This window comes from Nycticebus coucang, chromosome 18 (genome assembly GCF_027406575.1).
Source record: "Nycticebus coucang isolate mNycCou1 chromosome 18, mNycCou1.pri, whole genome shotgun sequence".
Taxonomy (NCBI): domain Eukaryota; kingdom Metazoa; phylum Chordata; class Mammalia; order Primates; family Lorisidae; genus Nycticebus; species Nycticebus coucang.
The window spans coordinates 52,089,850-52,108,883 of record NC_069797.1 but is presented as its reverse complement, the minus strand read 5'-3'; the positions used below and the strand labels follow the sequence as shown (position 1 = coordinate 52,108,883).

General features: G+C 42.5%; 1 protein-coding gene across 2 annotated transcripts in view; it reads right to left on the bottom strand.

Annotated features, from left to right (window-relative positions):
* SPOP (speckle type BTB/POZ protein) overlaps nucleotides 1-11,788 on the bottom strand; it is an 88,851-nt gene extending 77,063 nt beyond the window's left edge. The window contains exon 1 of one of the 2 annotated variants that reach the window (XM_053569222.1): nucleotides 11,515-11,788. The gene's annotated coding sequence lies outside the window, so the exon portion shown is untranslated. The remainder of the gene's footprint in view (nucleotides 1-11,514) is intronic. The other variant, XM_053569224.1, reaches the window with a different exon arrangement.
* Nucleotides 11,789-19,034: the final 7,246 nt, after the last annotated feature.

Here is a 19,034-nt window from a genome sequence, read left to right as displayed (position 1 = left end):
CAGCAAAAAAAAAAAAAAGGAGAGAGAGACTGTTTATTATGTGTAGTAATAGAAAAATGGAAATACCAGAAATGTATGTTAACAGGAAATGGTTAATACAGTATCTTTACACAACAAAATACTACACAGCAGTTAAAATGGACTCAGGGGCTCAGTGCCTGTTGCTCAAGCAGCTAGGGCACCAGCCACATACACCGCTGGCAGGTTCGAATCCAGCCCAGGATGCCAAACAACAATGATGACAACTACAAACAAACAAACAAACAAAAAAAATAGCTGGGCGTTGTGGCGGGCACCTGTAGTCCCAGCTACTTGGGAGGCTGAGGCAAGAGAATTGCTTAAGCCCAAGAGTTGGAGGTTGCTGGGAACTGTGACACCATGGCACTCTACCCAGGGTGACAGCTTGAGACTCTTGTCTCAAAAAAAAAAATGGACTCTAGCCGGGCATTGTAGCGGGCGCCTGTAGTCCCAGCTACTCGGGAGGCTGAGGCAAGAGAATCATGTAAGCCCAAGAGCTGGAGGTTGCTGTGAGCCGTGTGACGCCATGGCACTCTAACGAGGGCGGTAAAATGAGACTCTGTCTCTACAAAAAAAAAAAAATGGACTCATTATGTGTATCAATCTAAATTAATCTCACAAATCAGACTGAACACAAATATTAAGATAAAGAAATGGTAATACTGGGGCGGCGCCTGTGGCTCAGTGAGTAGGGCGCCGGCCCCATATGCCGAGGGTGGCGGGTTCAAACCCGGCCCCGGCCAAACTGCAACAACAACAACAAAAAAAAATAGCCGGGCGTTGTGGCGGGCGCCTGTAGTCCCAGCTACTCGGGAGGCTGAGGCAAGAGAATTGCGTAAGCCCAAGAGTTAGAGGTTGCTGTGAGCCGTGTGACGCCACGGCACTCTACCAAGGGCGGTACAGTGAGACTCTGTCTCTAAAAAAAAAAAAAAAAAAGAAATGGTAATACTGAATTATATAGTACATACTTGGATTACAGCACAGTTTAAAAATGATAAACATCAAATTCAGGATAGATTTTTACTTCCAAGAAGGGAAGAAAGGAGTATACCAAGGCTTCACTGTTTCTGTAATATTTATTAGAAAAAATTTCTAGGAGCGAATATAACAAAAATGTTAAGATTTGATAAAATTAGGTGATGAGTATATGAAAAACATTAATATTCTTTATATATTTTCCACATGTTTAAGATATTTTATAATTTAAAAATTAAGGCAACACATATGATGTTCTACATTGAAAAACTGTCATTTTTTACTTACAGCAAATTTTTACATGGCTACTATTTCCAAATATCAAGTAAAGGAATATATAAATTTCAATTTAGGGAGATAAAATGATTACACATACATTTTTCCTCTTACAAACAAATATAGATATATACAATGGAGAAATTAGAAGCTTTTAGAGAACTACTGCAAACCCTTCCCTGATGTAGCTGGTGCCATGGCAGATTTATGTCAAAAGCTTCTTAGAAAATAAAAAGCCAAGAATAAAGGTCTTCATGATCAAGAGTTACTGTCTGAATGTTACTTCCCACTTTTTTTTTTTGAGACAGGTCTCAGGTGGCGCCTGTGGCTTAGTGAGTAGGACGCCAGCTCCATATACTGAAGGTGGCGGTTTCAAACCTGGCCCCGGCCAAACCGCAACAAAAAACTAGCGGGGTGTTGTGGTGAGCGCCTGTAGTCCCAGCTACTTGGGAGGCTGAGGCAAGAGAATCACCAAAGTGCAAGAGTTGGAGGTTGCTGTGAGCTGTGTGACCAAGGGCAATAAAGTGAGACTTTGTCTCTAAAAAAAAAAAAAATAAAGAAAGAAAGAAAAAAAGAGACAAAGTCTCATTCTGGCACCCAGAGTAGAGTGCCATGGTGTCATAGCTCACAACAAACTCAAACTCTTGGGCTCAAGTGATTGTCTTGCCTCAGTTTTTAGTCAAGACGGGGTCTTGCTCTTGCTCAAGCTGGTCTCAAACTTCTGAGCTCAGGCAATCCACCCACTTCAGCCTCCCAGAGTGCTAGGATTACAGGGCATGAACCACCTTGCCCAACCAACTTCCCACTCTTTAGGTCTATATCTAGCTGTCCCCAAGCTGCATATCCACCTTTGCCATACACAGTACCTCTGTAATTCCTTGCCAGTTCTATTAAAACATGACCATTGTTGTAAGAACAACAGCCCAAGCATTTTCTGAAGAGTCTGTACTTTAGAATTTTTTTTCCTTGTAACAGGAGCTTTTCAAAAACACAAGTAAAATAAGCTACTAGATCTTATTAGCAAAAGTGTCAGCACAGCCTTTCAGAGTGATTCACCGTACCTGAAAACAAATGCAAAAAAAGGTGTGCTTCCCTGAATACACGACCAGAATTTAATATGGCACCACGACTGTTATGAAACCAGGTTGAGAATAACCCTGTAAATAACGACAAGATGTTAAAAAAAAAATTTAAACGTAATTTCAGATAAAAATCAGAATTATGTTAATGTCTGGCTTTGAATAACCTGAAATCAGTAAGATTACTCAATACCACTTCATGGTAGGAGTCTAACAAAACATCTTTGCTAGTGCAGGAATCAGTACAGCTCCTTTAATCCACTTTAGAAGGCAGTTCTGCTGTACCTTTCATTTGTATTAACCTAAATTAGTCTGATGGATTTTCAGAAAACACTGTAGATGCACTGACATTTCTCCTGAGTCTATAGCACATGATAGAAACTGCAACAACAACCAAAAAAATAGCCAGGTGTTGTGGCGGGCACCTGTAATCCCAGCTACTGGGAGGCTGAGGCAAGAGAACCGCTTAAGCCTAAGAGCTGGAGGTTACTGTGAGCTGTGATGCCACAGCACTCTACCGAGGGCAACAAAGTGAGACTCTGTCTTAAAAAAAAAAAAAGAAAGAAATCCACAGGATTCAGCACTGTTCCAGACCCTGAGTTAAGACCGTTAGATTATCCGAGTTTATGGTCTATCTGAATTTTTTTCCCTAATGAAGAACAATCTGTCTTACTCCTTTTTATGATGAAAAGCTAATGATAATGAAAAAAAAATACGCTATGATAGCATAATCTTACATAACACTGTACTGTATGGAGACTAGGAAAAGGAAAGATACATATTTGTGCATATACACACAAAAATGTTTTTCTGTAATAACAAAACCCCACATCCCCAATAAGCCTTATTATAAACAATTTCTACTTCTAAATTTTATTCTGTGTATCATTCATCTCAGCAAAAAGTAAGGTTGCTCAGGAGAAAAGAAATGCCCCAGTTTCTTTTACAGTTAACCTGATGTTGGGTGGGGGTGGAAGGGGTCAGTGCTCTCCTTAGAGATAATACTGTTTTTCATGCAGAATATTCAAGACAAGGAAGCTGTTAGTTCTAAGATCCAGAATCCAGCAATGCAGCAGCACAGAAGTGAGTCAAACACTAGGTACACTGAGTTAAAATACAGGCACCTTCAGTTTTTAGAATTTGGTTCCAGAAGCTCCATATGGCAGACGAACAACCTAATCTATTGGAAGGGAAGAAATATGATATATATATATATAAAAGTAAGGTGAGGGTTTCACATCTGAGACAGGAAAAATACAAAGTAAGCCAGGAATTTCTTGTACCAGAAGGTAAGGAAGCAGTCATACCCCCAAATTAAAGGACTTCCACAGGCCAAATACAAGATATCTTCAGCACCAAAAAGAATGTCTGTAATTGCTGGTGAAACAAAGAATAGATTTATGAGTTCATAATGACACTAAAAGAGTGGGGAAAGAAACCAATTCATTTACCACCATTAGCGATGACCATTGTAACACCTCCTTTACTCAGAAAAGTGTTAAAGTGAAAAAATTAAAAGAATTTACAGGTGGTGCCTGTGGCTCAAAGGAATAAGGCGCCAGCCCCATATGCCAGAGGTGGTGGGTTCAAACCCAGCCCCAGCCAAAAAAAAAAAAAACATCAATTTGTCAATAGACATTACAATTTATTCCTAACCAGTGAGGAAAATCTTTACTGAAGATTAAAAGCTTATCAATGTAAAAGAAATGGCAGAATCAGAAAATCACCATTTTTCAACAATGAATTATCTGATTCAGGCAAGGATCATGATGACTGGGTGAAAGATAGCTGGAAAAGTATAATAGCATTGTGCCAACATAGCACCGCTCAAGAGATTACTTAGTAAGTGCAAAGGGGAAAAATGTCATCACAATGGAGAGAGACCCAAAACAAATGATCAAACTCAGAATCATAAATAGTGGGATATTATGACATTACGTTTCTTATATTATGATGCAATGAAGAACAAAACAATGCCTACAAAGCACTCTTACCAAAAATGTTTAACTAGAATCCAATCAAAGCATTAAGACTTCAATACCAGTTTTTAAATAGGTAACAGAGATAAAGAAATTAAATGAGACTGTGAGGAAACAACCAGAAAATTCCAGAAATCATATACTCTAGAAAACAAATGACCTGGTCTCTTCAAAATACCAATATCATGTAGCTTCTAAACTGTTCTAGATTTTTTTTTTTTTTGAGACAGAGTCTCACTTTGTCACCCTTTGTAGAGTGCCATGGCATCATAGCTCATAGCAACCTGAAACTCTTGGGCTCAAGCAATTCTCTTGCCTCAGCCTCCCAAGAAGTGGGACTACAGGTGCCTGCCATGACGATTGGCTATTTTTAGAGACGAGGTCTCCCTCTGTCTCAGGCTGTTCTTAAACCAGCGAGCTCAGACAATCCACCCTTTTCGGCCTCCCAAGTGTTAGGATTTACAGGTGTGAGCCACCGTGCCTGGCCACTGTTCTAGATTTAAAAAGAGACTAAAGAGACACATTTGGAGAAAAAACAGCTAAAAAACACATCCTCTTTAAGACAACTGGGACAATTGGAACATCAACTGGATATCAGATAGCATTAGAGAGTTACTGTTAATTGCATTCACTGTGACGAGTATTACAAGTACAATTAAGTAAAACAATGTATTTTTTGTTGTTGTTGTTGCAATTTGGCCGGGGCAGGGTTTGAACAGGCCACCCTCGGTATATGGGGCCAGCGCCCTACTCACTGAGCCACAGGCGTATTTTAAGTAGATGCATCTACCCCACGATTGCATTAATGTACACAGCTATGATTTAATTTAAAAAAAAAAGAAAGAAAAAAATAAGGAGATGCATCTAAAGTATTTAAGGGTGAAGTATGAAGATGTGCAATATAAAAATGTATACAGAATTATATATATAAACACATGCACATAAAGGAAAGATAGGGCAAAATGTGAACAACTATTGAATCTAAGTGATGAACGTAAAGGTGATAATTGTATTATTCTTTAAATTTTTCTTTGTTTAAAATTTTTCACTTTAACAATTATAAAAAAGTAAGTCTCACCATTTTTCAACAATGAATTATCTGATTCAGGCAAGGATCATGACTGGGTGAAAGATAGCTGGAAAAGTATAATAGCATTGTGCCAACATAGCACGGCTCAAGAGGCTCGAAATGCACTTCTTCCAGGCAAGCCTCCTAAATGAATGCTCCTCTAATCCTTAACCACTCATTTACAAGGTCTTCACATGGAACACAGTGTATTATTGTTCACATTCTGTTTTCTAACTGTTCTCTTATTATTTCACATATTCAGCAGATTTGGGTTTTCCAATAAGATTGCTGTGTACTTGTTTACTTTCAGTATCAAGGTAAGGCTATATATGAGTTTGGAAGTATTTCTTCTATAATTGTTTGAAATAGTTTAAGCAAAACTGGATTTAGTACTTCTTTAAATGTTTAGAATCCAATAATGGAAGTTGTCAGGTTCTGGAGTTTCTTTCATGGTAGACTTTTTATTCCTGCTTCGATCTTATTACTCATTGTTATTGGTCTGCTCAGCTTTTCTATTTTGTCATAGTCCAATCTTTGTAGGTGGCACATGTCCAGGAATTTATCCATTTCTTGTAAGTTTTCTAATTTGTTGGCACATAGTTGTGATTTTCCAACAAGACTGTAAGGTCCTTCAGGCACAGACATCTTTTAATACTTTTCTATTTCTTAACATCTCATAGTGAAGTATTCTGTTAAAAGCAGACTTTTAAATAGTGCTAGAACAAAGGCCAGGCGGGCTGGTGGGTGATGCCTATGGCTCAGTGGGTAAGGGACTGGCCCCATATACCAAGGGTGGTGGGTTCAAACCTGGCCAAACTGCAACAAAAAAATAGCCAGGTGTTGTGGTGGCACCTGTAGTCCCAGTTACTCGGGAGGCTGAGGTAAGAGAACTGCCTAAGCCCAGGAGTTGGAGGTTATTGTGAGCTGTATAACACCACAGCACTCTACAGAGGGTGACAAAGTGAGATTCTGTCTCTACGAAAAAACAAAGGCTGGGCTGGTGCCTTATCAATCCTAGCACTCTGGGAGGCCAAGGTGGGTGAATTGCTTGAGCTCAGGATTTCCAGACCGGCCTGAGCAAGAGCGAGATCCTGTCTCTACCAGAAAACAGAAAAAGTAGCCATGCATGGTACCAGTGCCTATAGTCTCAGCTACTTGGGAGGCTGAGACGAGAGGATTGCTTGAGCCAAGTTTGAGGTTGCTGTGAGTTATAACACCACAGCACTCTACTGATGGAGACCAAGTGAGACTGTGTCTCAAAAATTAATAAATAAAATAAAAAGTGCTAGTATCAATATTGTGCCAAGATAGCACACACTTAGTAAAGTACTTAACTAAGTTAGCTTTTAACACATATAAACAATTTCAAGTCACTGCTATTAAAAGAAGATTATGAAGTATCACTTACAGGCTTATAGAATTTCTCATAGAGGGGCGGCGCCTGTGGCTCAGTTGGTAAGGCGCTGGCCTCATATACCGAGGGTGGTGGGTTCAAACCCGGCCCCGGCCAAACTGCAACCAAAAAAAAAAAAAAAAAAAAAATAGCCGGGCTTTGTGGCGGGCACCTGTAGTCCCAGTGCTCGGGAGGCTGAGGCAAGAGAATCGCTTAAGCCCAGGAGTTGGAGGTTGCTGTGAGCTGTGTGAGGCCATGGCACTCTACAGAGGGCCATAAAGTGAGACTCTGTCTCTACAAAAAAAAAAAAAATTCTCATAGAGAAACTAGCATCTAAGAGTTAAAGGAAGAAACTGAAATACAGGTTTTATATGTCTTCCTAACACTGTCATGATTTGCTTCATTATTTAGGCATATGGACTTTATTCTTATGACATTATTCTTCAATCAAATAATATCCTCTATCCCTCTCCTCCCCCAGCTGCAAAACAATGACAGTATTTACCCACAACTCCTTGGTGTAATGGAGCTTAACAAACTACTTTAAAATCTTAGATAAGAGACTGCACAAAAGATCAAAAATTTTGATAACACGGTTATCAAAGCAGTGTGAGTCTGCTTGTGAGGAAACAAGCAGACTCACACTGCTGGCAGGAATATAAAATTCATATAACCTCTGTAAAAAGCATTTAGCAATATCTAACAATGTTAAAAATGCACACACCCACTGATCCAGCATTTCCACTAAGAACTTAATCCAAGAGATACCTATGTACATAATATATACAGACAAGGAATAAACTAGAAACAACCTAAATGTCCAATAGTAAGAGTTGCTTGGGCTGGGTACAATGGCTCACACTTAAAACCCTACACTCTGGGAGGCCGAGGTGGGTGGACTGCTTAAGCTCAGGAGTTTGAGATCAGCCTGAGCAAGAGCTAGACCCTGTCTCTAAAAATAGCCAAGTGTTGTGGCACATGCCTGTGGTCCCTGCAACTCAGGAGGCTGAGGCAACAGGATTTCTTGAGCTCAAGAGTTTGAAGTTGCTATGAGCTATGATGCCACAGCACTCTACCAGGGGGCAACAAAGTTGAGACTGTCTCGAAAACAAAACAAAACAAAACAAACAAAAAAGAGTTGGTTGAGGCGGAACGCAGTGGCTCACGCCTGTAATCCTAGCACGGTGAGAGGCCGAGACTGGTGGATTGCCTGAGCTCACAGGTTGCAGACCAGCCTGAGCCAGAGCAAGATCCTATCTCTAAAAATAGCCAGGTGTTGTGGTAGGTGCCTGTAGTCCCAGCTACTTAGGCTGAGGTAAGAGAACCGCTTAAGCCCAAAAGTTTGAGGTTGCTGTGAGCTGTGACACCATGGCACTCTACCGAGGGCTACAAAGTGAGACTCTGGACTTGGCAACTATAGCACAGAGGTTATGGTGTCAGCCACATGCACTAAGGCTGAGGATTCGAGCCCGGCCTGGGCCAGCTAAACAATGACAACTGCAACAAAAAAATAGCTCGGCGTTATGGCAGGCACCTATAGTCCCAGCTACTTGGGAGGCTGAGGCAAGAGAATTGGTTAAGCCCAAGAGTTTGAGGTTGCTGTGACCTGTGACACCACAGCACTCTACCAAGAGTGACATAGTGAGACTCTGTCTTAAAAAAAAAAAAAGGAAAGGAAAAAAAGAGTTGGTTGAATGATGGTACATCTATACGACAGAATATCCACCATCTTTTAGTATATGTGCTGCCGAAGCAAGCACTCCACCATCCTTTGAAAAGGAAGAGAAACTGCAATTACCATATGGAATGATCACTAAGATAAATTATGTGAAAAACAGCAAAAAGAATAATAGGTACAGTGTCTTACCATTTGAATAAAAAAAAAAAAAAATGAATATAGGCTCAGCGCCTGTGGCTCAAGTGGCTAAGGCGCCAGCCACATACACCTGAGCTGGTGGGTTCAATCCAGCCCCGGCCCACCAAACAACAATGATGGCTGCAACAAAAAATAGCTGGGCACTGTGGTTGGTGCCTATAGTCCCAGCTACTTGAGAGGCGGAGGCAGGAGAATCACTTGAGCCCAGGAGTTGGAGGTTGCTATAAGCTGTGACACAAACGGCATTCTACCCAGGGGGACAGCTTGAGGCTCTGTCTCAAAAAACAAACAAACAAAGAACATATAGGTGTATATGCTTATAAATGCATAGACTATCGCTGGAAAAACAAACAAGATTGCTGCTTTGGGGAGAGTACTAGATGGATGGGAAGGAGGACAGAAGAAAAAAAAAGACTTGAAGAAAAAACTTTTCGCTCACTGTGTACACTTTGAATTTTGTTTCGTTATGTATGTACGTGTTACCCATTTTAAAGACTTTTTAAAACAAGGATCTGCACAATATGATTTAATTATATTCATCTTAATCCTAAAAACATTTCATGCCTTTGTATTGTCAAAATTTTAAATGATGCTTCAGTAAATTCAAATAGATGAAATGTTTCCAAACAAAAACAAAGCATCCTAGATCAGCAATTTTTAACCAGTGTGTGGCACACTGGTGTGCCATGAGAGGACCTGAGGGGTGCTGTGAAAATTCTTAAAGATCATAATTAAATTATTTTCTAAAGACGTTCAAAGCACAGTAAGTACTTTTTTTTTTACTTTTTTTGGATCAATATAATTTCAGTGTGCTGTGGAAGCTTAACTAGAGGTTCAGAGTGCCGTGAGATAAAAAAAGGTTGAAAAACACGGTCCTAGATGGCAGAAACCTACTAAGAAGAAAAATGGACATTTATTACCTCGATAGTTTCACGTCCAGATTTTACCAGAACCTGTTCTAAGTCTGGACACAGGCAACATTAAACATCTCCAAGTACTAAACTAGACACTATGAAGAGCTCTAATAGAAGTCACCAAAGTCCCAAATGGAAACCAATTGCCCTCACCCTAACTGTGGGGTTTTCACAATAACATCTACTCTCCAGTTTCATACAAGGAAAATGAGTCGCCAGCTCGTTCCCAAGACACAGGATGATGTATGCACCCTAAATTTTGTGCTTCCTGTGTCATCTGCTGGCTCCAACTGTAACAAAGGCAACAGCAAACAGCACAAAAGACAGTTGAACCATGTAAGGGCAAGGGTTAAATGGGGGAGTGAAAAAAATATATACACTTTACAACCCAATAACATAAGATCCTAAGAGTTAAGAATGGCAGCCAAAAAGGCCTTGAGAAAAGAATCCCAAAAAAAGTAGTAAACAAAGGAAAGAGAACAGAAAACAAGGCTCACAAAGAGGTCCTATTCCCAGTTATCCAGCTAGGAGACAGTTGGAAAGGATACCTGAAAAACATACACACACACACACACAAAATGCCCTCTCCCTAATCCCTTCCCTTTCCTCCCTACAACAATTTAGCTATTCATTTCAATGCTATCCAGCAAACCTTTTGCTAGTCAGTTTATCACTGTGTTTTGATGGCAGCGGTACAAGCAGCAAAGGATCCAAAAGAGTGGCAACGCAGGAGCAAATTCCAGAAACATGCGATGAAAACCCAAGTCCTAAATCACTGACATATTACTGTACTTAAAGTCCCTTAATTTTAAATTTTGTTATTTACTAATGTGAAAGAAACATCACTCTCATCACTTAAAATTAAAACTTCCATTGGGTGAATCATTGTCCACTAATAGTTTCAGAATGCTTTTGTTTTCATGTAATGTTCAAAGATCATCAATAATGTACAGCTAAAACAAAAGTGCTAAGATCTTGGATAAAAAAGAGGCAAATAGGTCACACAAAGTAAGAGGGTTGGTAATGAGCATCCTGATATCTTGATTTACAGTTACAACTATAAATTTTATACTGAGCGTGTTCTTCATCCCCACCATATCTAGTTCTGTGAAGATAACTAAGATTTTTTACTAAAAGGAACTCCTCTTTTAGTTTCTTTTTTTATGACCCTTAGCCTTCTTCACACAGCTACCAAAATCCCCTGCCAGAATAATTGGTTTGGAGACCTACTTCTAAATTTAGGGGAAGTTTGTACTAAAGGTACAGCATGACGACTGCAGAAAAGGAAAGGAAAAGTAATCCTAGAAGTTGCAGTGACAGTTTCAAAAGAAGGGTCAGCGTGGGACACGCTGGCTCTTAGGAGGCATTTGTAGCCTGGGAGTCTCTACAGCAACACCAAACATGAATAGTGCTTTGTCCATAAATCCCTCACATAATTTAAATTCTCCCTTTTGGAAAGGAGCAACAGGCTCATTGTGGGGCAACAAGTCTAGCCCAGAGCCTGGGAAGAAGACAGGCGCGTGGTCAAGGGGCTCTTTATCCCGCAGGTCCCTGCAACACGACGGTGCGCATGCGCCCCGAGGGCAGCGAGCAAGCACCCCGAGCTCGTTCCCACTCGCGCATGCGCAGTCACCCATCTCGCCGCAGGCGACAGCTCACTATTTGGCAAGGGGGATGGGGCTGGGAAATGGTGGGGGGGCGAAAGCAGGGGGCGCGTTTGTGTCTCTTGAATGCTTGAGAGAGGGAGAAGGGACGGCTGATTAGGCTCTGGCATTCGCAGGCCACATAATCCGGGTGTAGGAAATGGGACAGACAAGAGTATATGTGTGTGGTTGCGGGGCGGGGGATAGTGGAGGGGTCAGTCACCTCTTAAGGGAGGCGCCCCCCAAGTCCGACAGGACTACCCCCTCCCTCGACTCTCCTCCCCCCACTCACCTGAGTGCGGCGGCGACGGCTGCTGGTCCCCGTCCCCCTTCGCTCGCCTCATACTGTCCGCAACATCCGGGACCTGCGGGACCGCCGATACACAAATACACACACACTCGCAGCGCGCACACTCACACACACACATACACCGACACACACCGACCGGGGCGTCATGGCGTCAGCACGTCGACGCAGCGAGCGCGTACCCGCCGAACCCCACCCCGCGCTGCCTCCTCCCCTCTACTCCCCTCCCCTCCTGGGGTTCTCCTGCCTCTCTTCCCTCCTCCTCAAGACTCCGCCTCCCCTCTCTAGTGCGCATGCCGTCCCGGGGGCCTCACCAGGGCCCGGGGATTTGAAAGGAAGGAGGGGCCCGAGTACAAGAGGCGGGAACCGGAGAGGGTCGCGTGCAGGGTACGGAAGGCTGGGCTGAGGTGCGAGAACCAGCTCCAGACCTATCAAGTTTGGGGTCCGGTTGGGCAACGTAACAATAAAGGCATTTCACAACTGCATCTTATATTGCCAGCAGTTTATAGATTACCAACGACTTTTGCATGGAGGGCTTTATGATGATCCTTTGAAGTAACTTTTAAAATTTAGTATTTGAAAACAAAACAAAAAGGATCATCTTTTGGGGGGAAGACGGCATATAGGTGGCCTAACTGAAACGAAGCTTATTTAGTGACAATTTATTGCCTTGGATAGCCAACACCCCCCTGTCCCCTTCCGTCTACCTCACATCTTAGCCTCTTAGGCCCCAAGAGGTTACTGAGTTTAAGAAAAAAAAAATCTCAGAGCATCTTAGTCTTGGTAGAAAGACAATCTTCTCAGGGTAATAATGTCATTAATGGGATATTTGTTATTGCTATGATTCTTTTCTTCAGCTCAAACTTTAAGAAATTATCCCTGGCTGGCGCGGTGGTTAACGCCTGTAATCCTAGCACTCTGGGAGGCTGAGGCGGGTGGATTGCCTGAGGTCAGGAGTTAGAGACCAGCCTGAGCAAGAAGGAGACACCATCTCTACTAAACATAGAAAAATTAGCTGGGTTTCGGCGGGCGCCTGTAGTCTCAGCTACTTGGGAGGCTGAGGCAGAAGAATCTCCTGAGGACAGGAGTTTGAGGTTGCTGTGAGCTATGATGCCAGGGTATCCTAGCCTGGGCAACAGAGTGAGACTGTCTCAAAAAAAAAAATTCTTATAGAATGATGCCAAATAATTCAGAGCAGACATTATCTATTTTTCTATCTGTGATACTGAGATAGTATCATTACATAGACACACACACGCACTCATACACAAATGCACAAAGCATTGGATGCAAGAGAGGAACTGGATGAACCTGCAGGTCACAGGTGACAAAGTGTGAGTCCGCCTTGGGAGCAGCTTCCGGGAGACTTGATGACGCCCAGGCCTATGAGACTGTCTCTAGGAGAGATGCTTACTATCTCCTGCCACATGTGTCCTGGTGCCAGGTGGCTGGTGAATCTGTTCAGCAGGGAAGGCTGAGAGCCCATAAACAAAACCACAGGGGACTGGAAAAAAGGCCTGGGACAGTTACCAGGCTGTCTTCCACTTTCAAAAATAGAAGCAGACCCTACAAACCCACAGCATAAAGTTTCCTAGGAATCACAGACAAAACACTCCAAACTCCCAGATTTTGCACAACCCATTTTTCAGCCACAATGATCAAGAAACAGAGATCCTAAATTTTACAATGATGTGGTTTCTGTGCCTGCCCCACTTCAAAACAAAAAGAGCTTTTGTCACCTAGTTGGCAGAGACTTGAAACTTTCCAGTTAGCTTTTGCTTATCATTGTTATCAACGAACAACATTCACTCTTTTAGCTGAAGCCAGCAAGGCTTTTTTGGTCCTTATGAAAATTCAGAATATACCAGACATCAAACTAACAGGTTCTTGGTATCACTGAGGCTGTTCAGTTAGTTTGTTCTCTTGAGTTTAGATTTCACATGAGGAGGAAGAAAGAAAAGTGGTACTCCCTTGGAGGAAGGAGAACAGAAGTGGGGAAGGGTGTGCGGAAAGAGAAAACTGGAGCTATAGACAACCTGTTTTAGCTACCTCAATATTGGGTCTAATCATTACAGTTCAGCCAGACTCTGCCCTGGACCTAGGAGAGGACCCGTTGGGGCAAGTGAGTCTGTGCCAGCAGCTTGTCCAGGCTGGGCCTGAATCCCCAGCGATCTAGAAGGATATGAGAGGTCCTATCCCCATCTGTAGCTTGGTGAGACAAGATTCCCCATTATAGTTTGAGGACCATACCGCCCACCTGAGAGGCGATCCTATCAGCCTCTGTACAAAGGACTTTGATTTGGTGTGGAGCTGATTAAACGATTGTAGATGTCCTTGGAAGCACTATGTGGAAGAATTTTAAACAGCTTCTCCTTTTTAATATGCACTTCCTCTTCGGTTTTAATTATTTTGTTCCTACATTTTCCCTTTCAATTTACTAAAATCTAGAAATGTAATTAGAGCAGAGGCTGGGCTCAGAGAAAGCTGCCAGGATTTCTACAGCATGATTAAATATACCAGGCATCCCTTTAGTATGGGACTAAAAAATAGAATTCTCATTATTATCTTTCCTTATCCAGGAAATAATCAGCACCACGTACAGATATGGATTTATTGAAAATGCACACTAATTAAAAACTCACCCAGCCTCTTGAGGTTTGGGCTTAAAAAAAAAAGTGCAGTTATTTAATTATTTCTTCCACTTAATGTTTTGTTGTTGTAACTATGACAAACAAGAAGCCCCCCCTTGCTCTTCTTTCCTCAAAATTCTTCTCTCCTCCTGAGGGACTTAATGAGGCTTTTATCTATGCACCAAGAACCAAGCTTACAATGGCACCAAGTCAATTCACTGCTCCTTGTGATGGTAGGAAATATGCAGAACTCATTTTCTTAATCCAAAATACAAATGATAGAATGTTCATTGGCTGTCATGAGGTCTGAGCAAGGGATCCTCCCAAAAGACCATGACATATTTTATTTATTTATTCTGCCAGCAGGGATTTTTGACCATTTCATAGTCCAGTAAGCAAAGGACTATAGCAGAGATTCTGTAGGCGAGGTGGAGGCAGATAGGACTGAATAGAAGACAAATACAAACTCCCCTATTTTTATTTTAAGAATATAGGAAGATAGGGCCGGGTACAGTGCACCTGTGAGACACTCCTAGCCAATCCTAGCATGCTGAGAGGCCAAGGTAAGTGGATTGCCTGAGCTCACGGGTTCGAGACCAGCCTGAGCAAAATTGAGACTACATTTCTAAAAACAGCAGGGCGTTGTGGCAGGTGCTTATAGTCCCAGCTACTCAGGAGGCTGAGGCAAGAGTGAGCTATGAGGCCATGGCACTTTACCGAGGGTGAGTGAGTGAGATTCTGTCTCAAAAAAAAAAAAAAAAAGTAAAGAAAAGAAAGAAAGAGAGTAGGACGATGAAGTCTTTCCATTCTCTCTGTACAGCTTAGTTGGTTAGTCAATGACCACTTTTTCAGCTGGTCAGTTTGTCCTCTGGCCCAATGGCTGCCATGGTGGAGCCCTTCATGGACACTGAAAATGAATATACAGTAAGGATCCTTAGTAGGGATGCAGCCTTGTGCTCAAGAAGTATCCAGCCTAAAGAAAAATAGATAAATGACACCAGGCCACAGGTATCAGAACAGGCACAATGAAAAAAGAACACATTGGGCAGCGCCTGTGGCTCAGTGAGTAGGGCACTGGCCCCATATGCCAAGGGTGGCGGGTTCAAACCCAGCCCCGGCCAAACTGCAACAACAACAAAAAAAATAGCTGGGCGTTGTGGCGGGCGCCTGTAGTCCCAGCTGCTCGGGAGGCTGAGGCAAGAGAATCGCGTAAGTTCAAGAGTTAGAGGTTGCTGTGAGCCGTGTGATGCCACGGCACTCTACCCGAGGGCGGTACAGTGAGACTCTGTCTCTACAAAAAAAAAAAAGAAAAAAGAACACATTGATGAAGTTGTGCCGAGGCCACGATAGGGTTAAAAAAAATTGGCAGTGGAGAAATTTCATTGACTGATAATTTCATAGTGAGGCAGCATAGTGAGGCTTAATGAATAAGCTCTAGCTTCTTTGGAGAGTCAAGTTCAAACCCAGCGCTAACACTTAATGGTAATATAAACTTGGATAAACCCCTCTGAGGCTATTTCTCACAAGGGAGAAAATAATGCCCACCTTATCATATTGTCATGAGGATGAATTGAAATAATATTTGAACATAGCACAATCCCTGGCATACAGTGGACCCCACTTATTTGTGGATGTGCCACTGAACATGAATTTGGGGGTACATCTTCATATACCTGCTAGTCTTCAATCTCCATTCTAATCTGTGTGCCCTGCTCACTCTCTGACTCTGGGCCCTTCTTTAGATTCCTCAGAATCTAAACATGGAAACTGGAAAAAGAGCAGATTTCTCAGCCGAACAGTGCCACTTGCTAGCTATAACTCCTGAACAAGCCCTTTGACCTCAGAGTCTGTTTCCTCACACATCAGCCAGGATTCCTGGTTACAAAAACTGCACTAACTCTGACTATAGCAACAGAACTAGAATTTACTGATGAAATGTTGCTGGCTCCCAGAATGGATAAGAACTAAACAAGAATTGGACATTCTGCTGGAAACTAAGGGCTGATAAGAGGAAGAACAACTTTCTCTAGCAGGACAGTCTGGAGAGGAGGTCCACCTGCTGGGCACTGCCACAACATGCCACCACCAGACATATCACCTCTGCTGCTGCTGCAAAGGATGTCACTGATAAGGCTTTCATTTTTGTACCTCATGCTGCAAACCTAAAGCCACAGGTGGATGCACCCAGTTGGCCAATCCAAGGCTATATGCTGCACCCTGACCACCATGGGAGATGATGAGGAAAATATCTCATTATTATATTGTCCACAGTGTAATGTGCAACCCTCCCCTCTGATGCTACCTGCAGCAGGGAACTCATCCCAAACAGAAAGCAGATCAGATGCTGGACCTTCAATCTCCCGTCTCATCAGTGAAATGGGTCATTTGTCAGAGGATAATAAACCGCATTGGATGACATATTTGTCCAAAAGTGCCTAGCATACCAAAGGCATTCTGTTATACATGTAACTTTAATTTCCTCTTTAATAAAACAAACACCTTGGCTCAGTGCCTGTCGCTCAAGCGGATAAGGTGCCAGCCACATACACCAGAGATGGTGGGTTCGAATCCAGCCTGGGCCTGCCAAACAACAATGACAATTACAACTAAAAAACAGCTGGGTGTTGTGGTGGGCGCCTGTCGTCCCAGCTACTTGGGAGGCTGAAGCAGGAGAATCACTTGAGCTTAGGAGTTGGAGGTTGCTGTGAGCTGTGATACCACGGCGCTCTACCCAGAGCAATAGCTTGAGGCTCTGTCTCAAATAAATAAATAAATAATAAAACAAAAACCCTGAAATGATATACTTACTTGAAGATTTGATCAATATGCTTATAGATATTGAAGTTTTGAGTTTTTACCTAAAAAAAATGGCTGGGATATAGAACATATAAATGGTGGCTCTTCAGGCGAAGAAGCAGCAGTGTGAAAAAGAGGAGAAGAAATGACAGGTTTGAGTCTCAGTTTTCTTGATTTTTGCCTTTGGCTGGTAATATAACTATCTCTTTATCATCTCTAAAACAGGTCTAAAAATTACCTGAAATCATTACTTCAAAATAAGTTTCAGGGCTCGGCACCTGTAGCTCAGTGGCACCAGGGCTGGTGAGTTTGAACCTGGCCAGGGCCTGCTAAACAACAATGACAACAATAACAACAACAACAACAACAACAACAACAAAAACAGCCAGGCATTGTGGCGGGCACCTGTAGTCTCAGCTACTGGGAGGCTGAAGTAAGAGAATCACTTAAGAATAAGAGTTTGAGGTTGCTGTGAGCTGTGACATCACAGCACTCTACCGAGGGTGATATAGTGAGACTCTGTCTCAATAAATAAATAAACAAATAAGTTTCAGGCCGGACACGGTGGCTCATGCTTGTAATCCTATCACTCTGGGAGGCTAAGGTGGGTAGATCACTTGAGCTCAGGAGTTTGAGACCAGCCTGAGCAAGAGCAAGATTTCATCCCTACTAAAAAGTGAAAAACTAGCTGGGTGTTACGTTCAGCACCTATGGTCCCAAATGCTTGGGAGGCTGAGGCAAGAGGATTGCTCAAGCCCAAGAGTTTGAGGTTGCTGTGACCTACAATGATGCCATGGCTTTCTAGCCTAGGCAACAAAGTGAGATTCTGTTTTTTTTTTTTTTTTGTAGAGACAGAGTCTCACATACCGCCCTCAGGTAGAGTGCCGTGGCATCACACAGCTCACAGCAACCTCTAACTCTTGGGCTTACGCGATTCTCTTGCCTCAGCCTCCCGAGCAGCTGGGACTACAGGCGCCTGCCACAACGCCCGGCTATTTTTTTGTTGCAATTTGGCCAGGGCTGGGTTTGAACCCGCCACCCTCGGCATATGGGGCTGGCGCCCTACTCACTGAGCCACAGGCGCCGCCCGAGACTCTGTTTTAAAAAAAAAAAAAAAAAAATCAGCTCAGCACCAATAGCTCAATGGTTAGGGTGCTGGCCACATACACCAAGGCTGATGGGTTCGAGCCTGGCCTGGGCCTGCTAAACAACAATGACAACTGCAACAAGAAAATAGCCGGGCGTTGTGGTGGGCACCTGTAGTCCCAGCTACTTGGGAGGCTGAGGCAAGGGAATCGCTTAAACCCAAGAGTTGGAGATTGCTGTAAGCTGTGACACTATAGCACTCTACCCAGGGCGACAGCTTGAGACTCTGCTTCAAAAAAAAAAAAAAAATTTCAGGTTAATACTTGTTTTCAACAAGAAATATACTACCAAAAGTAGATTGTAGTCACTGTCACAAATTATTTTCAATGTTTTTTTTGGTCCTATTCTGAATAGAATTGATCCACCATCTGTTGGCATTTGTCTGAAAACATTTACCTAAAAGTAGATGATTAGCAAAACCAAAAAAATTTTTTACCTCAATTCAAATAGGAATTACTTGGGGTTTTACTATTTTAGATTATCCTTGCTATGGCTTTACTTTATCAAGGTGAATCGATTCCAATTGAAAGTTTACTCTATGTTAGAATCCTATTTTTAAAAAAAAAAAAGGGGGGGGAATTTAATCTAAAATTCAATTACAGAAGATCGATGTCAAAGTGAAAAGTCAACTAGCAATAGGAATGCTCCCTGGGTACATAGCTCTACCAGCATATTCCAGGATGAGTCAGAAAAAATAGAAACACTGTCCTTATTCACAGACTTTTCAGTTTAGAATAAAAGAATTTGATAGCTGGAAGGGACCTTGGAGATTCTTCAACTCCATGGTTTTCAAATGTTGCTTCCTTCTCAAGCTCGGGGCTTCTGAAGATTTGCCCCAGGGGCTCCAAGGAAGGGGGAGACCAAACTGGACCAAGACAGGCCAAGCATGGTTCTCTTTCTACTCATTCAGTTCAGAAATTAGTCATCATCCTT